We start from the raw sequence: 27,783 nt of genomic DNA, 5'->3' as shown, positions 1-27,783 counted from the left end.
CACGATTTATTCCATAACAGTTACCTTCACCATCACACAAAGGTAAAGAAAAGAAAGCAACATGAGGAAGAGTCAGGAAGAGGTAGTTTGGTTCTATAGGGTCAGGGATACCCAGTCCCCAGGGGTCACAGGTCAAAGAGGAGTGGGGCTGACTCAAGACAAGTGGAGGATGGATGAGATGGCCTGAAAACTACCACGGGTCTCAACACTCTGTTGTTGCTCAGTCACTAAGTTATATCTGACTCTTTGCAGCCCCATGGACTGCAGCACGACAGGCTTCCCTGTCCTCCACTATCTCCTGGAGTTCATGTCCTTTGAATCAGTGATGCTATCTAATCATCTCACTTCCTGTCACCCCCTTCTCCTCTGGCCCTCAATCTTTCTCAGCATTAGGGTCTTTTCCAGTGAGTTGGCCCTTCGCATCAGGTGGTCAATACTTTAAATGGTGTCAAAGGAACAGCAAAAAGGCAAGTTCTAGAACACTGAGTTCTAGCAACTGACTTCATGACCCAACTGGACCCTCACTTTCTTGAGGCCTCAGCATCCAATTAAAATAATTACAGGTTCCATAACTGATCTCTGACACCCAAAACACAACATCTGCTTATCAGTTCCAAAATCCATGGGGAGATTTAAATCCCTTCTCTGCAGGACTCCAGAACTATTCATGGTTTCTAACAATCTTTTCCTTTTCTAGCTGTAGGTAAGAACTTTCAGCTAACATTCCTGCCACTTTCAAATTAAATCAGATTAAATCGCAGGCATCCAGCCTTCTATAAAAAAATCAAATTGTTCCGATATATCTCACTCCCACAGCACATTAGACAGATGCAGCACATAAAGTAAACAGTCTAGTTAAGAAGTGCGAGTTCATTAGTTGTGGGGCTGTCAGGAGCACCCAAGAGCTGTGATAACACAACGCGGTTCCCATCTTAGAAGTCAAGCTAAATGCTTTCCATTTTTATCACCCAATTCATAACCTTGCTGTCTGGCTTTAAGAATCAATAGCCTGGTGGTTTTGGTATCCAATAAATTTGTCTTCATTTGGACGTTTTTCATTTCCCATGCCACTTGAAGAGAGAGGAATAAGGTAAATTGTTCCTCTCATGACATTTGTTTTTTTTTTTTTAAATCTATAATTTCACACTGACACATTCCACAAACCAGTGAAGGCAAAGACAGGTAAAGAGAGCAGATAGCAGAGGCCCCATCCTGAGACCAAAGCAGCTTCCAATTGGGATCATCTGGGACAATTAATTTAACAAGGGCACATGGGTAAAGGTCAACTGGTCTACCCAGGGTGACCCATTATTTACCTAGCAAAGAATTTTTACCTAGTACTTACCATGTGCCAAGCCCTGTGCTAAGTAATTTACATGACTTGTCTCATTAGTTCTCGGAGGAGAGGGGCCTGAAAGAAAAAAAGCCACTGTTTTATGTACACCCATACACAAATGGGAATATATAATACATTTACTTATTTTGTATTTATTAGAACACTGAAACTGAAAGAAAGAAGGTAATTTCAGCTTTGTGGATAAGAAAAAGCAGAAAGAAACTTTAACAAGCATATTTAAGGCAAATTGATATATATAGGTACAGATTTAAAAATCAATACGTTTAAATATAAAAGAAAAGTTGCAAAGGGAGCATTTCTTGAATCCAATACAAATTATGTGAATAAGGAAACGGGGACTCAGACAAGGGAATGACGTGTCCAAAGTTATCTAGAGAGCATAAGATCAGAATTAAGTCTAGATTCTGAATTTTAGTTTTCTTGAGCTGCTGTTTCAGTTTTATCATCATCATCAAATCAACACATAACTGGTCAAACCACATCTCACTCGCACAGCTTCTAGCATCCTTTCTAATCGCAGGGGTCTCCAGCCTCTGGGATCTAATGCCTGATGTTCTGACGTGGAGCTAACATAATAACAGAAATACAGTGCACAATAAATGTAATGTGCTTGAATCATCCTGAAACCATTTTCCCCATCCCTCCTAGAAAAATTATCTTCCAAAAAACCAGTCTCTGGGGCCAGAAAGTGTGGGGACCACTGTCTAATGCACCCTACTCATTAATTCTGGAAGGGCTGCTGTATTCGGGATTCACCAGGCTGACAACACAATGGTAGTAACTAAAATATGAAGAAATTCAGTGCGTTGTTTCTCAGTAAAGTTTAAAGACAAAAGAAACCTCTAAAACCCAGGCAATCCTGATCATAGGCCCAGTTTGTTGGCAGGGGGCAGTGGGGGGGGGGTTGGAAATGACATATCCCAATTTGTTCTTGTTTACAAATACTTTTAAGTTGTTTGTCAAACAAAATGATTCTGTCTGCCAGATGAGATCCCAATTTCCTAAGCTCATTACCAGCTGATGAACAGAAAGGGTCACCCTGATGATTTAGTAATTTGGCCCTGCTGCTAAGTCACTTCAGTTGTGTCTGACCCTGTGCGACCCATAGACAGCAGCCCACCAGGCTCCCCCGTCCCTAGAATTCTCCAGGCAAGAACACTGGAGTGGGTTGTCATTTCCTTCTCCAATGCATGAAAGTGAAAAGTGAAAATGAAGTCGCTCAGTCGTGTCTGACTCTTAGCGACCCCATGGACTGCAGCCTACCAGGCTCCTCCGTCCATGGGATTTTCCAGGCCAGAGTACTGGAGTGGGGTGCCATTTGGCGCTGACTCTTGTCAAAGACACTTAAAAAAAAAAGTCCAAGCTGTCAGGAGAGAAAGGAAATGCTGCTGCTAGGTCGCTTCAGTCGTGTCTGACTCTGTGCAACCCCATAGACAGCTCACCAGGGTCCTCTGTCCCTGGGATTCTCCAGGCAAGAATACTGGAGTGGGTTGCCATTTCCTTCTCCAAAGGAAATGCTATTTAATCCATTTTGTGCACTATTTTTGTGCAAACAAAGAGTAGATATTTACAGGCATGAGATATTAAGTCTCCACAACCAGGGCAGGACGATGAAGAAACACAAGAAAGGAGAAAGACAGAGAATGTTTAAAATGCCCCGAGTTGGAAGCCATAGTCAGTTCAGTTCAGTTCAGTCACTCAGTTGTGTCTGACTCTTTTTGACCCTATGGACTGCAGCACACCAGGCCTCCCTGTCCATCACCAACACCTGGAATCTACTCAAACTCATGTCCATTGAGTTGGTGATGCCATCCAACCATCTCATCCTCTGTCACCTGCCGGGGTCCAGCCCCAGTGGATCCAGGGAATTCGAAGCGGGGATGGCATCGGTGAACTGGATACAATAGCTTTAATTAAATATTAATCAGAGACATAAAGAGTAATAGAATAAGGATAGCTCAGTAGGAAAATTCAGCAGAGAAAAGAGGCTGAATAACTTGGTTTATGTGGAAAGCCAATAAAATTCCAGACAAGGAATTTGCGTCACCCATGTAGGCCGCAGGCGTCCTCCAGTTCTCCCCAAAGAGAGGAGACACTAAGGCCTCCCTGGTCAGATCTTAGAAGCCCAGGCAAAATTAGTAGGCTTGACGAGCCTCCATGCTCCAGATGGGAATTCAGCCAGGTGAGAGAAAGAACGACATGGGGAGACCAAGTTTCAGTGAACAAGGCCCGCACTTTATTTTCCAAAGTAGTTTTTATACCTTAAGTTGTGCATAGGGGATAATGGGGGAAGGGGTAGAGTCAGCAGTAAGCCAGGCTTTCTTCCTGCAAACTTATCATATGCAAAAGTTTAGGTGATTTACATCATCTTCTGGCCTGGAGGCCTGTCAACATTTTAAGATCCTTTTTTCAGAAAACTTATTTTTCTCTAAAGGTGATTATTCTAAAGTCAGGCGCCACCCTCCAAAAGCATTAGATAAAGTTGCATTCCTATAGGGCAAAGGTGTGGTGGGCTATAACAAGAAAAGAACTAACTCAAGGGCCCAAGGTTACAAACATTAAAGCTACTACTTACATTCCTATACACCAATTATATTAATCAGTACACTCCCAGGGACACAGTAGGTAAGGGATATGGAAACTTAGTAGCAAACATTGGCCCAACAAGTGAAAAAACCTTCACCAATACAATTTCTAATCAATTTTTTAACTGCTCAAAGAATCTGTATTTAGACAGTTTAGAACATCTCATGCTTCTCACAGTTGGGAGGCTCTGAACAATCACATGTGGCCGGAAGAACCTATTCAGGCATGCTAGAGGACTTCCAAAGGAGTTTGTAGGTTGAAACACTCTTGTCATGCCCAGGAACTTTATTAACTGGAGCTGTAAGTTAACGCTTTTTCAGAGAGAGAGATGGTGGTGGGGGACAGCCCCCTGTAAAGTCAGAGGTGTAGGTGAGAGCACAAAGCAGTAAAGTAGGCAGATTCTGGTTTTAGGGGTAGATGCTCGAGAATTTCCAGGGGGACTCCTGAGGCTCGATCCCGCCTTTGCATATGCTGAGCCTCCTTCCTCATGACCTTTGCCACGGGCGGAGTTCCTCACACTGGCTCCCGGCAGTCACCCCCATCTCCTCTTTCCTTCAGTCTTTCCCAGCATCAGGGTCTTTTCAAATGAATCAGTTCTGCACATCAGGTGGCCAAAGTATTGGAGTTTCAGCTTCAGAATCAGTCCTTCCAATGAATATTCAGGACTGATTTCCTTTAGGATGGATCAGTTGGATCTCCTTGCTGTCCAAGGGACTCTCAAGAGTCTTCTCCAACACCACAGTTCAAAAGCATCAATTCTTTGGCACTCAAGCCATAGGCAGCTCTAAATCGCCTGGAAGCCAACTCTGCCTGCCTTTTTTTTTTTAATCCTGTAAGTAGCAAAAACATGGTTTCAAATTATAAAACTCGGGATCATGAGAAAATGAAGAATTCCTTAAGAAACTTGTAGTCTAGGGCATAAGTAAGTAGGGCACACTGTTTAGACGCTGGGAAGATGGAAAAATGGCTTTCCAAATTCTAATAAGGCCCTTGATAGAGGAAAACTGATGTTTTAATATGACATGCATGTTGTAATGCAAAGGAACATGAAGGTTCTTATACAAGTGTATTAATCAGAATAAGCTGAAACTCAAATACTTTGGCCATCTGATGTGAAGAAATGATTCATTTGAAAAGACCCTGATGCTGGGAAAGATCAAAGGTGGGAGGAGAAGGGGACAACAGAGGATGAGATGGTTGGATGGCATCACCAACTCAATAGACATGAGTTTGAGTAAATTCTGAGAGTTGGTGATGGACAGGGAGGCCTGGTGTGCTACAGTCCATGAGGTCACAAAGAGTCGGACACGACTGAGTGAAGTGAACTGACTGAATCAGAATAATAAAGCATCCCCAATATCTGTTTCCCAATTGTGCCATCATAAGCTGGAAGGTAAGATTCAATGTTGCTATTCCATAGCCTAGGGGCACTTCTCCTTTGAGGAATTAGTTATGTTCAAAGGTTCATATAGTCAAAGCCATGGTTTTTCTAGTGCTGAGTGCTGAAGAATTGACGCTTTGGAATTGTGGTGCAGGAGAAGACTCTTGAGAGTCCCTCAGACAGCAAGGATATCAAACCAGTCAATCCTAAAGGAAATTAACCCTGAATATTCATTGGAAGGACTGATGCTGAAGCTGAAGCTCCAATACTTTGGCCACCTGATGGGACGAGTTGACTCACTGGAAAAGACCCTAATGATGGGAAAGACTGAAGGCAAAAGGAGAAGGGGGTGACAGAGGATGAGATGGTTGTATGGTATCACTGACTCAAGTCACACAAACTTGAGCAAACTCTCGGAGATGGTGGAAGACAGGGAAGCTGGCATGCTGCAGTGCACATGTCACAGTTACATCCCTTGGAATTCCATTTCAGACTCTCCAGAGCTGGCAGATTGTGTAGGAGAAGACAGATTCTTTTTTCCCCAGAAGTTGGGAAATGGTATGAAACATCCTGACCTTATATAAAGCCACCATGGAGGGAGGTCAGAGGCACAGTTCTCTCCCTACTCCCCAGACAGTTCTCTGCCCACTCTCTCCAGAGGGTCTCTGAGCATCTTCACCTTCCAGATCCTTTTCTCCTTTATCCCCTTAACATCCCACACAAGTCTCAGTTCTCACTTGCTCAGGGAATACCACTCCTTCTAAGCATGTACCATCTTTACAAAATACACTTATTTGCAAGGTTATTTTATTTCTTTACTTTCTTCCCCTCTAGAGTGTAAGTTCCCTCAGGGCTTCTTTCTAAGTAAAATAAATACAAGTAAAATTGCTCATATTATTTTTCACCCAATTTTAAACAGGGACGATAGAAAATTTCTGAAGATCTTTGAAACACCCTGACTTACAGGTTAATCCAAACTTCTGAAAAATTGCTGGGGAGTAAAGTTTCATGGCCTGAGGACTAGGAGGCAGGCTAGTGACTTTAATCCAAGAGGTGATGTTTTCATCCTTAGCAGGAAGTAAAAGCAGGTGGGGACTGACCAGGACATTTCCCCCTATGATCTTATTAAAAATAAGTCTTCATGGTAAAGTCTTAACATTCTTCATTACAGGAGAAATGTCTTTTAATTTCCGCAATTTCAGACTTCTATATTTTATACCAAATATAAGGGGGCAAAAGAAGATGAGCTGGCTGGATGGCGTCACTGACTCAATGGACATGAGTTTGAGCAAACTCTGGGAGATAGTGAAGGAAAAGGAAGCTTGGCGTGTTACAGTTCATGGGGTTGCACAACTTATCAACTGAACAACCACAACAAATAAAATATATTTCAAAACCAATAAAATCAATTTTGATGACCATTCTTTTGAAATATGCTTATTCCCAGTTATCTGCCAGGTCAACTCCTAATTGTCTTTCCAGACCCCACCCAACCATCTCCTCCTCCGTGAAGTCTTCCCCATCAGACAGAGCTCAGCTCCATCTGAGTGAGAAAATCACTCACTCAACTCCATGTTAAAAATCTTCCTATTTCAGTTTAAAAGGAATCAGTGAGAAGGTTTCTTCCTCCCTTTTCAACCCTCAATATGGCACTAGTATATCCTTACAGCCTCCAACACTTGACAAGGGGAATTGGGAATTCTCACTGCACAGCTTCTGGCTGACAATGGCACCTGGCCAGACTTGAACACAGGATGGTTCCTTTGGTTATCTGCTGCTTATGGAGAGATTTATTCTTATTACCATAAAAGCATTCGTATAAATAATAAGGTCTTAGAAGATGTGACCAAACGCTGCACAGAAAAACGGTAATGACGGAGTTGACAAACCCCTGTGCCTGCTCGTGCTTAGTTGCTTCCGTTGTGTCTGACCAACTCCTTGTGACCTCACAGACGGTAGCCCACCAGGTTCCTCTGTCCGTGGGATTACCCCAGCAAGAATACTGGAATGGGTTGCTAGGGCCTCCTCCAGGGGATCTTCCCCACCCAGGGATCGAACCCACATCACCTGTGTCCTCCTGCACTGCAGGCAGATTCTATACTTCTGAGCCACCTGGGACAAAGCCCTGCCCCACTGTAAACTCCATGGGGCCAGGGACAGAGTGTCCAGCTGGTTCTCAGCTCTGTCTGTGCACTTGGCATAGTACCTGGAATGAACTAGCCACTCAATAACTATTTGTGGAGGGAACCTGAAACTCAGGAACGCAGCTGAATCATGCAAGGACACAGCTGGAATTTCAAGCACATCTTCTTACTCTAAGACTCTTCTTACTCTAAGACCCAAACGTTTTCAACTTTGGAACTCTATACCAAACTCAAAAGCCAATAAATATTTGTTATTTATTAAACTAAAATAGTTCTTTTCCTTGAGGTATTTGTAACCGCAAAGAAATACTTGGAATTCATACCACCCAGTAATCTCCATCTATTCTTTTGCCTTCAAAGATATGATGAAAGGCCAACTGTCCATCCATGGAAGTTGATCCAAGTTTAGGTTTACCCTGAAAAACTCCACACCCAGAGGATCTACAAGTCTCACATGCCACCTTCCTAAATTCAGCAAGATATAAGAATTGACAGGTGTTTCCAAAAGTTGACTTGAATTTTTTTCCATAATAAATATCCAGAATATTTATTTAGATGACTTCTGGAGTTTCAATCCTTTTTTTTTTTTTTTTTGCTTTAAATGCCCACAGGCACACGTCCTTTCAAAGTGAACTTCAGGTAAAAATTCTACCAAAAACAGCTGTGGTAACTTTTCTTTCCATGCACCATAAACAAAATTTTCTTAAAAGAACATAAAGAGCTCTGCTTCATAACTTGTATTACTTATAAAGACGAGGCTTGAAATGAAGAAAGAATCCACTTTCCTAGAAGTAAATGAGAAAAGCCCATGAGTGATGAGATAAATCATTCAAATTAAAATGTCTATGAGCTCCATACTGAAAAAGCTGTAGCCACTTTCAAATTTTTACCAAGTAATTGAGACATGGTGAGGATGGTCTGACAGCAGCGCTAAAGAAAGACGAACAATAAAAAGTGGTCACAAGAACTACAAAAGCAGGCTAGTTTGGGGCCATTGACTGTTGGGGCAAATGGTTCTTCACACCTGGGTAATTCCCCTGGATTACAGTACAGTACAAAGGCGAAATGAGCCACAAGAAGGAAGAGTTTTAAAAGATTCAGACTTGCCTTTTTGAGAAGGGAAAAAAATACAAGTTTAGAACATCTTCCAGGAAAGCATTATGCATTTTGGGGTTTGTTTTGGGAAATTTTGCTGCCAAAAAAAGGCAAACTGTTCCTTCATCTGGAAATTCAAGTGTATGGAATACTTAATTACTAATAATGCCTTATCATTAGGCTTTGGGGGCATTTCATGGATAAATTTCCATAGGAATATTACTGCTCAGTTGAACTGTTAATAATATTATTGATGATTAATATTATGTTACATTATTATTTATTAATTATGAATAATACTATCAGCAGCATGTTATATTCAGTATAATAATACAGTGGATCATTATATAGAAATCCTCATGGACTTCCCTATGGAAGCTAAGCCAAAGGTTTGCTGCTACCATTGGGTTGGCCAAAAAGTTTGTTTGGGTTTTTCCATCCCGTGTTATGGAAAATGTCTGTGTTTCCTATAGAGGGACAGTTTGTAGAAGCTTGTGCTTCTGGTGTGTGTACTTTTTTAATAGTTGTGATTAGAGTGGAGTTGATTTGGAATGTTGTGTTAGTTCAGGTGTACAGTACAGTGCTTCAAGTTATGGACAAACCCAAACAAACCTTTTGGCCAACCAAATATTAATACTAGCACTAGTATCGCTACTATAGCACTACCATCACTAATAATGACTACTGCTGTCTTTCTAGTAAAATACTGTAACTCTTATTCTGTCTAAGGGAAAAGGAAGCCTTCATACATCTTATTTGTTAGGCGCCTGCTCCGAGCATGGAGAGCCCCTGGATCATATCATCTCACTTAATGCTCCACAATAGCCCTAAGGAGTAAAGGATACTCTTATCGTCTGTCCCCTCTTCTATCTGAGGAACAGAATGTCAGAGAGACCGAGTGGACATCGAGGCGCCTGCCACCAGCACAGGGCCAATGTCCATGCTCAGACACACCAAGTTCAAGGCGAGTGTTACTGTCACTCTGTGCGACAGGACACACTAGGACTGCAGACTTGGTGGGATGAAACAGATCAGGAGGAGAAGAACATGACCAGGAAAACCTGACATTAGGGATCCTCACAAAGAGGGCAGAATGTAGGGGACCAGCAAGGAATGAGAAGCATCTTTTACACCCTAAGGTGGCATTACAAACTAGACTCATCATCCCGTCTTCGAAAATGAAAAGCAGAGCACACACACACCAAGAAACAGAGTAACAGATGTAGAAAATAAACTTACAGTTACCAGGAGATACGTGGGGGAAGATAAATTGGTAGACTGGGATCAACACGTATAGTAGTGTGTGTGTATGTATGTATGTGTGTGTGTGTGTGTGTATGTATATATATATATATATATAAATATATATATATATAAATATATATATATAAATAAAACTGATGTGAAGAGCCAACTCAGTGCAAAAGACCCTGATGCTGGGAAAGAATGAGGGCAGGAAGAGAAGGGGGCAACAGAGGACGAGATGGCTGGATGATATCCATCAACTCAATGGACACGAATCTGAGCAAACTCTGGGAGATAGTGGAGGGCAGAGAAGCTTAGTATGCTGCAGTCCATGGGGTTGCAAAGAGTCAGACACAACTGAGCAACTGCTGCTAAGTTGCTTCAGTCGTGCCCGACTCTCTGCGACCCCACAGACGGCAGCCCACCAGGCTCCCTCGTCCCTGGGATTCTCCAGGCAAGAACACTGGAGTGGGTTGCCATTTCCTTCTCCAATGCATGAAAGTGAAAGTGAAGTCGCTCAGTCATGTCTGACTCTTAGCGACCCTATGGACTGCAGCCTACCAGGTTCCTCCATCCATGGGATTTTCCAGGCAAGAGTACTGGAGTGGGGTGCCATTGCCTTCTCTGGAGCAACTGAACAACAACAAAAATAAGGACCTACTGTACCGCACAGGGAACTCTGCTCAGTCTGTGATGACTTACATGGGAACAGAATTGAAAAAACAGTGGGTATGAGTTTATGTATAACTGAATCAACTGTACTGTATACAAATAGCACAACACTGCAAATCAACTATCTTCCAATAAAAATTATAAAAAGTACACACACCAAAAATACAGGCTTCCAGACTGTCCCTCCTTAGGAAGAGCCCCTGCCCCACTGTTCACACCAGTCTCCCTCACTCCCTTTGCTACCCAACACGCCTGACTCCCAGGGGAACACAGACTTCCCTTTCTGAGGGGCCCAAGAGTTTTCCCCAAACACCACACCTGAAAAAAACAAAGAAAGGAAAAGGAGGGCAGGGGCCACACAGGGTGAGAGGCAGAAGGAACCATATTACTGACCATCTAGTACTATTTTATTCAACATCCACAAATGATTTTTCACAAAAACAACAAAGACCCCCATGTGCATTCAGAGAAGGGAGGTCCGTGACTGGCTGGGCCATCACACACCATGCCTTCCTGATTTCGGAGATGCCCACTGCACTCCCAAGGCGTCTCCAAGACAGGTTTTCCATGGGACATCATCACTCACATTAGTGATCTGAAAAAGACTTGGAAACATGTCCCAGAAGTTTGAAATTTCACTCTCTCACCATTCTGGATTGCTCCAGGACTGCCAATTTCCAAAACTGCAACAGCTGGGGAAGAAAGTAAACAGCCAACTGCCCTGTATCTGGTAGGGGACACTGGCCTTCTCCAATTTTAGAGGAGGAAGAACACCAGAGATCTCAGCTCCTGCCTGGCATCCCCACAACTGAGCAGAAAGGACCCTCCCAACCAGGGAACAGCTGCTCCCAACAGCTCCCCCATCTTTATTTGAATTAGGACTTTGATTTCATTTTATTACAATTTCACTGTAGGAAATGAAAGCCTCCACTGCCCAGTCCCCACCTGCAAACCTGAAACCCAGCACTGGTTGTGAGTGAGGAGAGAAGAATTCCCCTTCTCTCAGGAGCAAGACTTTCCTTCCAGAATATGAATGTAGTAGTAGTAGCGTTAGTCACTCAGTTGTGTCCGACTCTTTGCGACCCCATGGACTGCAGTCCGCCAGGATCCTCTGTCCATGGGATTCTTCAGTAAGAATACTGGAGTAGGTTGCCGTTTCCTTCTCCAGGGGATCTTCCCAACCCAGGGATCAAACCTAGATCTCCTACGTTGCAGGCAGATTCTCTACCATCTGAGCTACAAAGATATGGACAGCAGCTGTCAATTTCCGAGTGCCCCCTGCCACCCCTCAAGAACTCAGGGAAACTTCCTCCTACAGAGAACGTTCCCTAGCTCCTCTCCTAACCCACCTGGGAGGTTTGCCTTCCTTCCTCCTCCAGGCAGGCTTCTGCTTATTTAAATAAGGCCAGCCCCCTCTTTTCCTCAAAAATCTGCCTTTTTCTTGCCTCTCTGTTATAATCATAAAAAAAGGTGAAGGAATTTCTTGCTTTCATGCAAACAGATCTGAAAATAAAGAAAAACTAACAAAAACAGAACAGATAGAGGTAGCTTTTCTTTTGTTTTCTTCTGCATTTTGGGTTTGTTCTTTTTTTTTTTGCAAAAGAATGTGTTTAATTTCCAAGTTTTCTGTAGGGGCTCTCTCTCCTCCAACTGCAAGCAAAATAAAGAATAACCTGGGTGTGGATACTGTAAGGCCAAAGGCATGAAGATAAGTCTATGCTTGACGAGATGCTCACTCTCCTAAACTCCCAAATCCACAATCTTCCCAAGACCTGCATTCAAGTCCGTGAAGTAGTTGGCAGGACCCCATGCATCTGTGCATATAATTTGTGGATAATTTGCAAATGCTGAAGGACACTGTGTTTTTTACCAGATAGTGGACCACAAAAGATGGTGTCTGGTGGGAAGGAAGGAAGGAGGGAGGGAAAGGAGGGTGAAAGAGGGGAGGCGGGCCGAAGCCGTGGCATCTCAGGCACCAGTAGTTCCAGGAGGCCTTGGAGACTCGGGCTAGAGCATGGGGTGTCTGTCCACAGACCTAACTTTTCCAGCCAATACTGCTCTCAGGAGAAGCACGGAGGCAGCAGATCTCACAGGAACCAGTGGCTATGACAGCTGATCCTCTTGGCTTTTCGGGCAGATATTTCAAAGCCAACTTGCCCTTTCACTGCTGTGTAGCCATGGGCAACTCACACAAGTTCTCTAAACTCAAGTGTCCTCATCTGTGCAGCAGACAGACTCAATCACCTAAAGTGAGACCATCTCTAGAGTGAAAAGGAGCTCCATTCACAGAAACCAAATACCAGACGGTGGTGGACATATGATGATGTTAGGAGTGGCTTCCCCATCTCTAGCATGGACTAGGGCTCGGTGAGTGGTCTTCCTAGTCCCTAGCACAGAACAGGACTCCATGAGTGGTCTTCCTCATCTCTAAGCATGGACTAGGACTCAGTGAGTGGTCATCATTGCTGCGGGTCCTGTTTGAAGAGAACTGATCCCCAAAGAGATTCTGGTTCCATTTTTATCAACTGTGTTACCCAGCAGAAATGAATGAATCTCTCAGCCTCACATATCTTCATCTAAAAAGTGGGATGACACAATAGTAGCAACCTGTAAGACTACTGAAAGCTCAGCGTGGAATAATGTAAGTAAAGCAATGAGCAGAATGCCTGGCGTACAGTATATATTTGGTGAACTCTTAGTGATAACAATCACTGCTACTTACTTATATTTCTGTTTACATAGATGTTACCAATTTGATTCTGGCAGATTAATGGACATATGTATATGGAGGTATACAAATATGTGTGTGTGTGTTCATGTGTGTGTGTGTGTGTGTGTGTGTGTGTGTTGTAAACACAGTAGACATAATGATTGAGTGTAGACTCTGGAGGCACACTGCCTAGGTTCAAATCCTGCCTCTGCCACCCACAGGGTGTGTGATTTTATGCAATTCAACTGGCATCTCTGGACCTGTTTCCTCATCTGTAAAATGTGATAAAAAATTATACCTATCTCATAGGGATTTTGTGACGTTTAAGTATACATTATATATGAAAATAGCAAAATCCTCGAAGGAAGAGGAGAGGATGTTTCTACCTTAAAAGTGACATGATAAGACTTGGGTTCTTCTAAGAGCATTTCGAAAGGTGCTCATTAAAGTGAAACCCTACAAAAAACATGAGAAACAGATGGGTTATATTCAATGGAATACTACTCAGCCACAGAAAAGAATGAAATTTTGCCACATGCAGCAACATGGACAGACTTGGGGCTTCCCAGGTGGCGCAGTGATAAAGAATCTACCTGCCAATGCAGGAGACATGGGTTCGACCCCCAAGTCGAGAAGATCCCCTGGAGAAGAAAATGGCAACCCAATGCAGTATTCTTGCCTGGAAAATTCCATGGACAGAGGAGCCTGGTAGGTAAGCTACAGTCCATGGAGTCACAAAGAGTCAGACACGACTTAGTGACTGAGCACGGGGTTAAGCACAGGAGGATGGACTTGGACGACACTATGCTAAGTGAGACAAGTCAGACAGAGAAGGATAAATCCTATATGATACTGCTGATATGTGGCATCTAAATACAACAGACTAGCAATGATAACAAAGCAGCAGCAGACTCACAAATATGGAGAACAGACTAGCAGTTGCCAGTGGCAGGGAGGGGGCAATCTAGGGGTGGGGAGTGAGAGGTACAAACTCCTGGGTGTACAACAGGCTCAAGGATGTACTGTACAACTGGGGGAATACAGCCAACACTGCGTAACAATCATAAATGGAAGTAACCTTTAAAAATTGCAGACAAAATAAAAAATAAATTTAAAGAATACATTTTTTGGAAAAAGAAACAGATGGAGTGGGTGGGTGCATAAGTGGGTGACTGGATTTCAAGTAAATGTGGAAGTAGGTGGATGAATGGGAGGGAAGGACACCCCTCGCATCCCGGCCATCCACCTTCCCAGCTGTGCCTTCAGTCCCTCAGCTACCATCGCCTTCTCGGAAGGAGCCCTCATAGCCCCACCTTGCCTTGTGCAGGTGACCTGAGGCCTCTGAAACTTGTCATCCACCCGCTTTACCTCCCAGGCATTTGCTCCTCTCCCCACCTCCCAAAAGGTCCCCATGACCTAGCCCTTTGGGTTTGGAGGGGGGTTCATCACCTCAGGTCTTCTGGTTGGTTGCATTCAGTGTAATTAAAGCCCCCATGCCAGTGACTGACTCAGGGTCTGCATGGGGTCTGAGTTGCTCTGATGATTGTAGAACCCACAGTGGTTGAGGGAAGAGAACACAGCCTGGAAACACGCCTGAGACAGTCTGTGCCCTGGTCAATCTTGGCCTGAAGATCAGCCGGTCAGTCAGTGGCTTATCTTGTTTTACTGTTACTGTTTTTTATTTTGGCAATGCTGGGTCTTCATTGCAGCCCATGGGCTTCTCTAGTTGCAGCATGTGGGATCTTAGTTCCCTGAGCAGGGATCAAACCTGGGTCCCCTGCATTGGGAGCATAGAGTCTTAACCACTGAACCACCAAGGAAGTCTCTCAATATCTTTTTTTCCTCTTAACAGACTCCTCTGCCAAAACAGCATTTTAAATTTTGATTAAGCCCAATGTATCCTTTTTGTTTATGAGTTGTGACTTGTGTGTCCCCCTCCCCCTCTTTTTTAACCCCAAATTAGTAAAGACACTTGAGTCAATCCTTAACCCTCCTATGACTCAGTTTCCTCACATGTAAAATGGGGAGAGTAATTATAGCACCTACTTAATGAGTTATTTTAAGAATGCAGAGTTGAGCTATATAAAGCACTTACACAGTACCCAACACACAGTGCTTGCTGTTATTATTAGTACTATTATTAGAAAATGTGTAATACCTTCGTTTGCTCAGACGACCTTGGGAAAATCCTGACAGCAAATGCCGGATAATAAACTATGAAAAAAATGCAGGTGAACAAACATCTGTGCAAAGTAAAGACCCGGTGGAGGCAGAGATGACTAAAGAATGCCCTGAATACATAAATTGGGCCAAGTTTCTCAAACAAAAGGTAAATCAGAAACAAAAGGAATTGTGACCCAAGGCAAAGCCAAAATAAAATCTATAATTTGGCTTCTTCCCCTCACAACTGCAGACTCCATTACCACTGTTCCCATTTCAAAGAGCTCAGCATTGCAAAGGAGGCACAAGAAAGGGGGGCTTTGGACGCCTGAGCATTTAGAGAAAAGTTCTTAGGCCCTGCTGAATGTTCCAAACCACTCAGTGTGAGTGTGTCCTTTGATTCCCACTGGCAGGTGAGGAAGGGTAATCTCCATTTGCCTTAGGACACAGCTGTGTCCTTAGCTGTGTACTAATGGGTGGCTCTGTGCCAGCTTAATGCCAAATGAAAAGAGTATTTTAAATTAACCTTTGGGGAACTCCCACAAGAGGAGGCTGTCTTCCCTTTACTTTGCTTAAATGACCATGAAGGTGGGGACAGAGAACAGCCCAGCGCTGGTGCCCTTGTTTGGATAATCTCCCAGGACACATGGTAGGATGCCTGTTACTTTCCACCTGGAAGTATTTGTTTCCACATCTCCCTACCCCAGGCCATACACAGGAGAGCAGGGACCCCAGTCAGCTCTCTTGTACCTCAGTGCCTGGGACATAATCAATGTTCAGTAATGGAACAAGTTGCCTGGCAACACTGGATGGCTGGGTGAACAGGTAAGTGGATGGATAGGAAGATGGGTAGATGGATGGACAGACGGATAAAAATTGAAAGAAGAGTAAGGGATGCCAGGGAAAAGCAAAGTATTCTTTCTCCAAATCATCCAATTCTACTAATGCCTTACAGTCACTTCTGTATCTCCCTCGAGACAAGAATCATAACGCCTCTCTTCAATAAAAGCTACTATTACATCAGAGAAGTGGCAGAGAACTTCATTTCCCCAAAGTTCAGGGAATTCTGCTTTTACAGAACTTACATTTTCTCCCTCAAATTGAGATTGTATTTGTCTACATCTATCACTTCTATAGTTTACACGGCGCACCATATGCAGAAATGGCTCGAGAACAAGTCACCCATGGAAGCATGTTAGGATGTGAGTCAGTTTCTAAAGTTAAACTCACCTGGAGAGCTGCCCATTTTATGATGTGTTATGCATAGAGTGAGAACCCAGGAGATGCTAACGGCATTAAGTGGTCTATAACGTAATATGACTGATGGTTTAATAAAGCAAACAAAAAGAAAAGGGGATGGGGGTGTCAGAGCCCTCAGGTTCCATGACTCTCCAGCCGGACTCACACACCTAGCACAAACCCATGCATACTCATGACTATGACTTCTTACAGCCAAAGGACACAAAGTAGAATCAGCAAAGGGTAAAGGAAAGTGGGGTTAAATCTGAGGAAACCAGGCATAAGCTTTGAGGGTCCCCTCCCAGTGGAGTCACCCAGGATGCACCTAATTCACCCAGCAATGAGCTGTGACCACACATATGACATGGTCCACAGGGGAAACTCCTTGGAAACTCAGCATCCAGTGTTTCCACTGGGGACTCGCAGCTAAGCATCCTTTGCCTAACATGTACTAAAAGCCTGGACATGCAGAAGGAAAGAAGTGTTCAGCATGAACGATACTGTCTATACAAATGGTGTAGGCACAGGAAGTCACTCTTCTGAGCTTTAGGAAAGGTGGGATCCCTTGATCCCTAGCCTCAAGCCAATGGCTTTCTACAGATAGTGGTCAGGCTCATTAAGTCAACTTCTTCTCCAGAGGGGGTACACACAAATGAATTTTGGCCAGAGTAGTCTTCTTGGGAAGTCATTCACTGATTCCAACAATGCTGCCTTTGTTCATAACAGTTTGGGATTTCTCTTTGGCAATTGCCTAAGAGCCCTGTGTGCAATATTTCTGAAACTTCAACCCATGCAGATGGACCTTATCTCCAACAACCAAGGTATAGACAAGCCTCTTTGGTTCAAACCACAAATTAACAATAAAATAATAAAACTGGGTCCTTCTATCTTGGTCTCCAAACACAGAGGGCAAAGGCCATCCCTCCATTCATTCTTCAAACACATATTTGTGTGTGTGTGTTCAGTTGTGTCCAACTCTTTGCAGCCTCTGCCCTCCAGGTTCCTCTGTCCATGGAAATTTCCAGGCAATAATACTGGAGTGGGTTGCCATTTCCTACTCTAGGGATCTTCCCAACCCAGGGATCAAACCCACGTCTTTTGGATCTCCTTCATTGCCAGGCAGATTCTTTACCACTAGTGCCACCTCGGGAGCCCTAAACATGTATTTGGCACCTCTGACTTCAGATGATTTGTTAGTTGCTAGGGACACGCGTATGAGAAAGATGGCTGTAAGAACCCACAGCCCCACTCACTGCTGTTCAGTACAATAAACACTTACCATGCACATACCTGGGCACTGCTTCCCAGGGAAAGCTCTGCAGAGAGCCAGCTGTATTTGTGTGGTTTTGATACCATGAACAACCTACTTTTATTTTCCCCTGGGAGTAAGGCTGTAACTCTTTGCTTAAAAAAAAAAAAAAAAAAAAAAGGAAATCTGTTTTTAAAAATAACTGAACTGGCCCCCAGTGTTCCCAGTGCAGCCCAGATTTTATTTTTCCAGGGCACGAAGAGAGAGCAGCCAAGTTCAGGCTCCCCTTCTCTGCTCTCACTCATTCTCTTACCAATCTCAGCCAGGCTTATGGCCTGAAATGCCACCCAAATGCCGGCAACTCCCAAACTCTATCTCCCAGCCCAAGTTTGCTCTAGAACCCCAGGCTCGTAGCCAGCCACCTGCCAGCCCAGTGTCTTCACGCAGCTATCCACCTGAAAAGCATTGCTAATTCCATAAGACTAAAACCAAACTACTAATATCCTCTTCCAAATTGGTTATCCCTATGATCTTTCCCATTACAGAAAATGGAAGTCTCCCCCATTTCTTCTATTAATTGCTGCTCAGTGAGAAACTAGATTCACCACTGACTCCTTGCTTTCTGTTAGTTGGCACAGCCAAAGTATTGAACCAGTCTTGAAAGCACATCCAGATTCTGATTACTTCCCACCACTATTGCTACTGCAATTCTGGTCCAAGCCAGCAGCATCTCTTGCCTGAATTACTGTCCCTGTTTCCTAACTATATTGCTTCCTTGACCCTTGGAATCAGAGGAGTTCTTTTGAAAAGCAAGCGGGTCATCTCTACCCTGCTGGGAGCCCTCCAGTGGTTCTCTTACTCCATTTAACTTCGAGTAAACACCCTACATGTGATTTTCCCTGTCTGACCTCAGCTCTTAGCAGGGCCACCATGTGACACAAGCTCAACGTGCCCTGAATAAGGGGAGCGGACAGGATAGGTGAAAATCCAACCCACCCCTCTCATGGGCCCTGGCCTCAGGCTGTACCTCCAAGGAGCTGTCTTTCTCATTTGTACAAAGGCACCTGGGGGACAGAGGAAGTGCTGTCTCACCCTCCTCCTCACTCAGCCTGTTTCTAGACTACAATGGCTATAATAGGGAAGAACAAATATGACTCCATACTGGAGCTGTTTCTTTAACTTTGGTATACTATTGCATTTGCTATAAAGTTAAGAATGCTGTCTATACCCCAAAATATACAAGACAGCCTATTCTCTGGGCTCTGACCTTTAGAGGTGTAACACTTTTCATTCATACAGAGACAAACACTTGCAGAACAGAGAATAACATTTGTCTTGCTGGAGGTTTATGTGAACATTGTGACCAGACCTAGGTGGACAGCTTCAAGAACAAAGACTTCTCGCACCCCTTCCCCTTTTTGTATAAAAGAAGCCTGAATTCTAATTCAGATGACAGTTCTTTGGGACACTAGTCCACCACATTCTTGATCAACAGACTTTCTGAATAAAGTTGCTATTTCTTGTTCAGCCCTTCATCTCTTGATTCACTGGTGTATTGTACAGCAAGCAGTATGAGTTTGGACTCCGTCACATGGCCACACTCTCTTTAGCCCTTTGCCTTGCTATGCCCTCTGCCTGGGATGTTCTTTCCCCCACCTCCTTCAGGATCCCTCAGCTGTCCCCTAATACATGCCTATGTAAAATGACAGCCCATCACCCCCCACCACATCATGTCCTATTTCCCTTACCTTTCCTTTCTTATATGCTGAAACATTCACTATCACTGTGAGCATTGTTTAATGTCCATCTTTCCTCCCTAGAATTTTTTTTACCATTTAAATAAATTTATCAAAGTGAAATGCAACATACCACAAAATTAACTATTTTAAAGTGAACTATCCATCCACCACCATTTAGTGCACTCACAGTGCTGTGCACCCAGCATCTCTATCTATTTTCAAAGCAGTTCCATCACTCCAAATAAACCCCTATACACTAGGCAGTTTCTCCCCATCCCCTCTCTGCCCCCTTCCCCAGCAAACCTTGATCATGATCAACTTGGATTTTTGTCTCTAGAGATGAACTATTCTGGATGGTTCACATAAATGGGATGATACAATATGGGACCTTTCTAGTGTCTGACTTCTTTCACTGTCTCTCAGTAGAATTTAAGCTTATGACAAGTCTTTGTGTTATTCACCACTTGTATTTCCTGTGCCAAGAAGTTGTGCCTGGTCAAAAAAAAACACACAAAAATACAAAAACAAAACAAGTAGGTAAAGTTTTAAGTGTCTGTTAAGTGAATGAACAGATGGACAAGTAGAATGAATGAATGAATGAATAAAGGGTCACATCATCCAGAAGAAGAAGAAATAAGCAAAAGCAGATTGAAGCAAGGCTCCCTGAAGGAGTTGAGAGGATCAGACGTAACTGTGAAACCAAATCCAGAGATGGCGGCAGCAAACCTGGCTATACACACATGTTCGAATGGCCCAGAGTCTGAGTCTGGCCTTCAGGACAGTCTGGAGCTGTACAAATGAACCTGGTGTTTTCTAGATGCAGTGCTTACTGGACCTTCAGCAAAAACACCTCTTTACGTAATCACATATTGGACGAAAACAAATAGCTTCTTGAACACTTTCCAAGAACGTGGCTATGTCATTACATTGAAATTATCTGTAACATGACATCTCCCCAACTATAAACTCCTTGAAAATGGGAAGTGAGCTTATTTATCTTTACATTCTGGTCCCCAGAGCAGTACTCAGGCCCCTGAAACTTGTCAGGGATACCGACTGCCCTGCTCAAAGGGAGTCAATGAGACTCAGAGCTGACCTCAAATCTTCTCCCTTGCATTTTCAAACTGTGCAGCTCCCAAAAACCCAGTGTGATCAGTAGTTTGGCACAGCAGGTGAGACCACAGAGAGTTATAAAGAGCAAAGCCTTGGAGAGAGCTTGCCTGGATAAAAATCCCAGCTCTGCCACTTCCAAGCGTGAGACCTTGGCTAACCTTCTCAACTTCTCTGCGCTCAGTTTCATCATCTGCAAAACCAGGATGATAGCCATCTTCTTCACAGAACTGTTGGGAAGTGAATAAGTTAATCCATAAGAAGTGCTTACAATAGGGACCAGTGCATAGTAAGTGCTTACTTAGTAAGCTTTTGTGTTTACAACCACGTATTAAATTTTTAAGTTCCTGCTCTTTAAGTTTCTTCATCTCCTTATCCGAAATAAGAAGGGTGAAGACTTGCCAGAGAGCTGGGAGAAGTCAGCAAGAGAACACACACAAACCCTCCCCACCTGTCACAACGGTGCTTGACACAAATAAGTGTGTGTGAGAGGGGGGTGGGAATCCAGATGACACGCCTTCTTCAGTCACATATAAATTTAATCAACTATTATTTGCTGAGTGTTTACAAATCTTGAAGGAGGCACTTTGCACAACTCTGGGATCAAATGTAAATAAGACCCAGAAATCTCCCCATCCCAAGGATGCTTAAGATCTGATACTAGAGACAGATGCAGTCCAAATGGTGATGTGTGCACGGGGATTGTATTTCTCCGAGGATGTGACAACAGGAATTTCACAATCCACTATACTGTGCTTCAGGGACCCTCAGGCTGTTCACAATACCATCGTCAGGCTCTGAGTACATCAGGACAGAACTGCTCTGCCCAGGCACAGCTACATGACTTACTCTGGCCGATGAAATAAGAACACAAGTGATGAAGAGGAAGCTTTAAGAACCAGTTGTGTGCCTTCCTCTCTCTGCTAAGATGACCAACAATAGTCTTGATGGGGTGGCCTCACCATCCTGGATCCCATGGTGAAAACAGCACGGAACGGAGCCCCAGGAGACTGAACTTGGATGGACACACAGTATGGGGAAAACTCTGATTATCATCTGCCTCTGAGATGTGCTGCCCAGCATCATGTGCTCTCCTGACATGTGCGTGGTTAACTTTTGAGTGGAAGTTGGGTAACTTGGGCATTCAAAATAAGTGGGGAACTTGGAGCTCTTCCTTCTTCTAACTGCCAGAATCCTACGAGCTGTTCCTCCCTGAAGTCAGCCAAAGGGCTGTTCCATCACCAGCTGTGGTGGGACTGCTTTCATTCCTCCTGGTATTACTGTATTTCTCACAAATATCTCATTAAGGCAATTATCAGCCATTAGCACAGTAGCCCGAACATCAGTACAATCACACACATTAATAAAACACAATTTAGCAGAGCGAGTAAAGGCATGAACAAACCAGGCTCCCTTGTGCAGCACTGCTGGCTTGAGCTGGAGAGAATTTCCACGAAAAGAAAGCCATGCATTTCACAGAAGCCTGCCAGTCTCAGCACCTTCTGAGTCATCATTTGCCTGCAATTCAGTTCTACCAACAAAACCTGAAGTCTTGAAGGATAAGGAGGTGTCTGACAGGCAGAAAAAGTTAATATGCTTTCCAAGAGGGAAAAAGAATCTCCAAATCTTGGAAACATGGGAGAATATGTCAGATCTAGAGAGTGGGGAAGTTGAGATCTGATGTATAGAGGTAGGGCCCAAGGCCAGGAAGGACCCCGCCTGGGAACAGATTTATACATCCTATTAAGCTGTTTGGACTTTTTCTAGAGGCAATGAGGAGTGACCAAGGAGGCTTAAGCAGGGGCTGCATGAGCTGCTCTGAGCTTTAGAAAAACCACTGTGGCAGCAGGAGAATGATGGATTAGAAGACAAAGGGAGGAGGACACCAGGCTAGTACAACACTCCAGGTCAGAGAGGATGGGAACCCTGCCCAAGGCCGTGACAGATGGAGGTGAAAAGACTTGCCAGCAACACCAGGAGGGAATGGACTACCTGGTCTAAAGCTCAACCTGATGACCTAAGCAAGACAGGGGCAAGGAGAGGGAAAACTGTAGAGAGAATATGTTTCTAAGGATGACTCTGAGATGTCAACCTTGGGGACATAATGATGCCACTAAAAGAGATTTGAAAAATTTGTTTTGATAGGTTTAATCTAGTGGACCAGTGCAGAAGACAATTAACACATGTAAATATAGACCTTAAAACTCATTTCTTTTCTTCCTCAAGAGGATTTAATATCTGATGCTCCAGGAACAGAGGCCCCAGAGAACCTGTTCATGAGATCACAGCCATGCTAATAAGCTCCAGCAAGCTCTGAAGGTACTGGGAATCATGCTTGCCCTACTCTGCCTTCCTAGGATTCCAAAAGAGTAACTCACCTGCCCATAGCTTGTGACAGACAGTTTCGTTTTGGACAAGGCTCTTTTGGGCATGTATTGTCTTTCCCTTGTCATTACATCCCCCAGATGTTTGCCAAGTGATGGCTCTCTGTAACACAATGTCATTTCCATCCACTCAAGTCCCCAAGGGAAACCAGGACTCAAACCAGAGCGTTCCATTGCACATTCCAGCCAGGGTTGGTTGTCATTGCTAAGACCTCACTCAATCACATGTTCATCTTTGATCCACATGGCCAGGGCACAGATGGTCCATCCATCTAACAGATCCTCTGAGATATCCCCTTAGGATGCTGGTCCATTGCTGAGTTTCCCTTTGTGTAGAGTAATTCATTCCATAAACACAGTTAGACCTCAACAGCTGTCCAGGCCAAGAACACAACACTGATCAGGATGTTCCTTCACAGTTTGTTCACTCATCCACAAACATGAACTCGGCCGTGACAGCACACCAGACCCCAGACAGTGAAGCATGGAGATGAAAAGAAAACCAGCTGTCCTTCAAGGAATTCATGGCTTCCTCAAGGAGACAAAGAAAGAAGAAGACAAAGTACAGGTATATTTATTGTGATTGGTTCTGGTGGCTTTCTGGTTTTTCTTCCCACTAGGTGGTACCAAGTTAGCATATAAATTCAGGCTATTAGTTTAGATTTGGTTTCAGTGGTTGTCCTAAGTCACTTCAGGCAGCTATGACAAAGTACCATACACTGACTGGCTAATAAAAAAAATAAGTTATTTCTCATAATTCTGGAGGTTGGAGAGTCTGAAATCTGGGTGTGATATGGGTATATTTCCAAAAGCTTAACATCCTTATTTGGGATAGCTTATTGCCTCTTAGAATGGCACTTCTGAATGCAGGAGATGTTTGTAACAGCACCACTGAATGTCTGTGTCACCCCCTCGACATGTATATGTGCTAGGTAGACTGCTTCACTCATGTCCGACTCTTTGGAGTCAGTAGTGGTAGAGCAGGTGGTGGTGACTCTTATAAGGGCACTAATTCCATTCATGGGGGTTCCATCTTTATGCTCTCATTTAATCATAACTAACTCCAAAGGTCCCACCTCCTAATACCACCTCTTTAGGGACTAGATTTCAACATATGAATGACTGGGGAGGGGAGATGACACAGACATCCAGTCTATTGCAGGGGTGTTATCAGAATCATCTAGTGCGTTAAGAAGTGCCATTCTAAGGAGCTGTCCCAGGTAAGGATGTCAAGCTTGTAGAAATATAACCAGTATCACATAGATTGTTTTGTTCAGCCCCTGACAGTCAAGTATCCCAGGATCAGAAACAGAACAGGGTGCCCGTGCTGTCCCCCACCCACACACATCTTGGTAGAAAAGGTACATCTCGCATGTAGGACCCCTTTTGCCTAAGAGACCAGGGGACACATGAAAAAGGATGGAGAAGAGTGAGCACTCATTTTCAGAGGCAGTGATGTGCTGCTGGTCCCATGTAAACACAATCATCAGGAAACAGTCCTCTACCTCTACCTATCTCAGCTCTCCACTCAGATGACAAAACACTGCTCAGGATACTCTATATCTTCTGCTCAAAGATGTTGTGTGTGTGTGTGTGTGTATGGGGGGAGGGCGGCTTCCCTGGTGGCCTAGTGGTTAAGAACTCAGCTGCCAATGAAGGGGACACTGGTTCAATCCCCAGTCCAGGCAGATCCCACATGCTACAGAGCAACTAAGCCCACGCACCGTAACTACTGAGCCAGAGTTCCAGAGCCCACGAGCCTCAACTACTGGTCCCGTGTGCCACAACTACGGAAGCCTGCCTGCTCTAGAATCTGTGCTCTGCCACAAGTGAAGCCACCATAGTAAGAAGCCCATGTACCACAGAGAAAAGTAGCCCCCGCTCATCGCTCGTATGCTTGTTGCACAGAGAATGGCTATGTAGCAACCAAGACCCAGCCCAGCCTGTCCAACAAACAAACAAAAAGCTCATGGGGAAATGCATGTTCACTAAGAACACAGTAAGCCCAGGCACTGCTGAGCAACATACTCTTCCCCATTTTGATGGGTATTTCCAGTTTAACTCCCCTGCATTCTGTAATGCTCCCAATTTAAAAGCCCGTACAGGAAAATCTTAAGATTGAAACAAATATCCCATGAACACTGAACAGATACAGAGAGGGAAACAAAAATTTACTGAGTATTCAAATCACATCAGATATACTCAAAACTCTTGCCATGAGCTTAAAAGATAACGTTTTTTTTCCATTTTACAGAACAAATATAAAAAAAAAAAAAACTATCATTAGGATTAAGTTACTGATCATAATGTGGGGTGGGAAAGAAGATGTCTTGAGGCCAAGATTCCACGTCAGCTCTGTCTGACCTCCAAAATTAATATCCTCTTGATGACATACGTTTAACTCTCATTCAATCATCTCCAATTTCAGGATGCTCTCCTCGAAAGGCTAGTATGACGGACTGTCACCCTCCTCTAAGCGCCTCAATCACTCAAGTCATCCTCCTCAACCCAACCTCATCCACCACAATCCGTCCCTGGAGCTAAGACACCAGGTGTGTGTCAGGCCAGAAGTGACAGTTTACCAATCACCTCCAACGGGGCCAAACACAGCACCTGGTTTCTGGCTCGCCCATGACAACGACAGTGGCTGTGACGGTTCCTTTGATGTCAACTTGGCCTAGAGTCCCCAGGTATTCACCAAACACTAGTCTCAGCAATCCTGTGAAGGTATTTTGTAGATAGACACGGGCAACATCTACAGTCAGATAACTTTAAGTAAAAGAGAGGACCCTCAATGATGGGAGTGGGCCTCATTCAATCAGTCAAAGGCCTCTGGGGCAAAACTTGAGGTGGAGGTTTCCCAGAGAAGAAGAAATTCTGCCTTCAGACTGCAGCATTCTCTCCTGCCTGAGGTCCCAGCCTGCTGGCTGCCCCATAAACTTCAGACTTGCCAGGCTCAATAGTCATGTGAGCTGATCCCTTACACCTAAGCCTCTGGGAATATGTATATCTGTATCTGCTTATATCTACAGCTCCCATCGGTTCTATTGCTCTGAACACTGAATGAAACAGCAACCACCATATGCATAACGTCATGTCATGTAAACCATTCACTTCCATTAGACTGACTTTCCTATGGATGAGGAAACCGCAGCTCCCTGCAGCCAAATTACACAGATGTTACTAACAGAGCCTTGATTTAGGCTCAGACCTTCACACTCAATATGGTAATAATGCTTTCCCTGACATGTGGTCCCCCAAAATTACCACAGGTCCTAATACCAAGAAAAGGAGATTTAATAGTTTGCCACTGGCTACACTTTGAGCATAGCCCGAGGGGTCCCACAACCTAGCCAAACTGGCTCCTCTCCCTCTTGGCTGGGGCGGTGCAGTCTGGAGGTTGGAGTCTAACAGGCTCAGTTTCTCCCAGGACAGTAAGGAGACCAGGGCAGCACTGAGCAAGGGGAGAGCCAAGGCGAGGGTTTCTCTTGGTCCTGCTCCCCTTGGCTAAGCCCAGGCCCCCCTCGTCTGCTCCCTTATCAGGCTGTCCAGCTGCTCAACATGAATGCCAAACTCACTGTTCTTCATCCATTCACTGGAAGCCTTCATGTAAACCTCATTAACAGGCACAGTAATTGCTATGTGAATATTGCCCATTTTCCAATTATGTTCTTTCTTCATGCCGGGCAAATCTGCCATTGGAGAAAAAGCACTGTGTGGCCCTCATTTGTTCTAAGACATGTGGGTAAGTGATCAGCTTTGGACAGTGGCTTCGACAACCACCAAACAGAACTCTTTGCATCCGAGGTACGATCTTGGAAACAGAGCAGAGTGCAAAGTGCAGGCACCTGTCCATCAACCCAGCTCAGGGGCCCACACACTTGGGGCTGTGACTTCAGGGAAGAGACTGGCTGGCCGTGAAAAATGAAGCCTCGACACAGGATTACAGCGAAGATTTGAGCTCCTTCTCCATCCTTCCCACAGGGGATGGTGCTGGAAGATGTGTGTGCTTCCGTCTATACCACCGCCCTGCGAGTTCAGCATCTGCAGAGAATGGGGAGGGTTCATCGTGAAGGGAAAACCTCCCGGAGGTGCTTCAAAAGGAAGGCATACAGCTGCTGAACCATGTACAGATCATCATAAGCACTTCTTATGAGACTATCAACTGCTCATCACCTCCCAAAAAGCAGGCAACCCTCCTGAGTCCAATTATCTCCAAATTTTTCCTCTTTTGCATTCAATTTGCTCATTAAATGAGCACACAAAGGCATGGCCTGGCTTTTGGACGCTTGCACAGTTTTCACAAATGGAAAGTGTCTAAGACATAGAAACTCAAGGCTTGACTCAGACAACGCCCCACTGTGGTCTGCGTGGGAAAGAAATGAAGAGTGAAAAACTATCTCAGAGCAGAGCGGGGCAGCATCTGGGTTCTCCTTCCTGACTTAATCCTCAAGAGGTATTCTGGTTTTGAGAGAGAAGGAGAGAAAGAGAGAGAGAGAACATATATAAATATAAATAGAGAGATGGATGACTAATTGATAGGCAGATAGATAGATGATATATAGATAGATAAACCATACATAATACAGAGATGGATGACTGATAGCTAGATGGATGGATGGATAGCTAGATAAGACATGCTGTGCTGGCTTGGTTGCTCAGTCATATTCAACTCTTTGCAACCCCATGGACTGTAGCCCACCAGGCTCCTC

General features: G+C 44.2%; 1 protein-coding gene across 3 annotated transcripts in view; it reads right to left on the bottom strand.

Annotated features, from left to right (window-relative positions):
• Positions 1 to 27,783, bottom strand: part of LARGE1 (LARGE xylosyl- and glucuronyltransferase 1) — a 609,285-nt gene that overhangs the window by 472,482 nt on the left and 109,020 nt on the right. Inside the window, exon 1 of one of the 3 annotated variants that reach the window (XM_027541850.1) lies at positions 1,346 to 1,364. The exons of the other annotated variants lie outside the window; for them this stretch is intronic. The gene's annotated coding sequence lies outside the window, so the exon portion shown is untranslated. Of the gene's footprint in view, positions 1 to 1,345; positions 1,365 to 27,783 lie in introns of those variants that run through there. 3 annotated transcript variants of the gene reach the window in all.

The sequence above is a fragment of the Bos indicus x Bos taurus genome, chromosome 5 (assembly GCF_003369695.1).
Source record: "Bos indicus x Bos taurus breed Angus x Brahman F1 hybrid chromosome 5, Bos_hybrid_MaternalHap_v2.0, whole genome shotgun sequence".
In the NCBI taxonomy this organism is placed as follows: Eukaryota; Metazoa; Chordata; class Mammalia; order Artiodactyla; family Bovidae; genus Bos; species Bos indicus x Bos taurus.
Note: the sequence above shows the minus strand (reverse complement) of the source record. Positions and strands in the feature narration are given on the sequence as shown.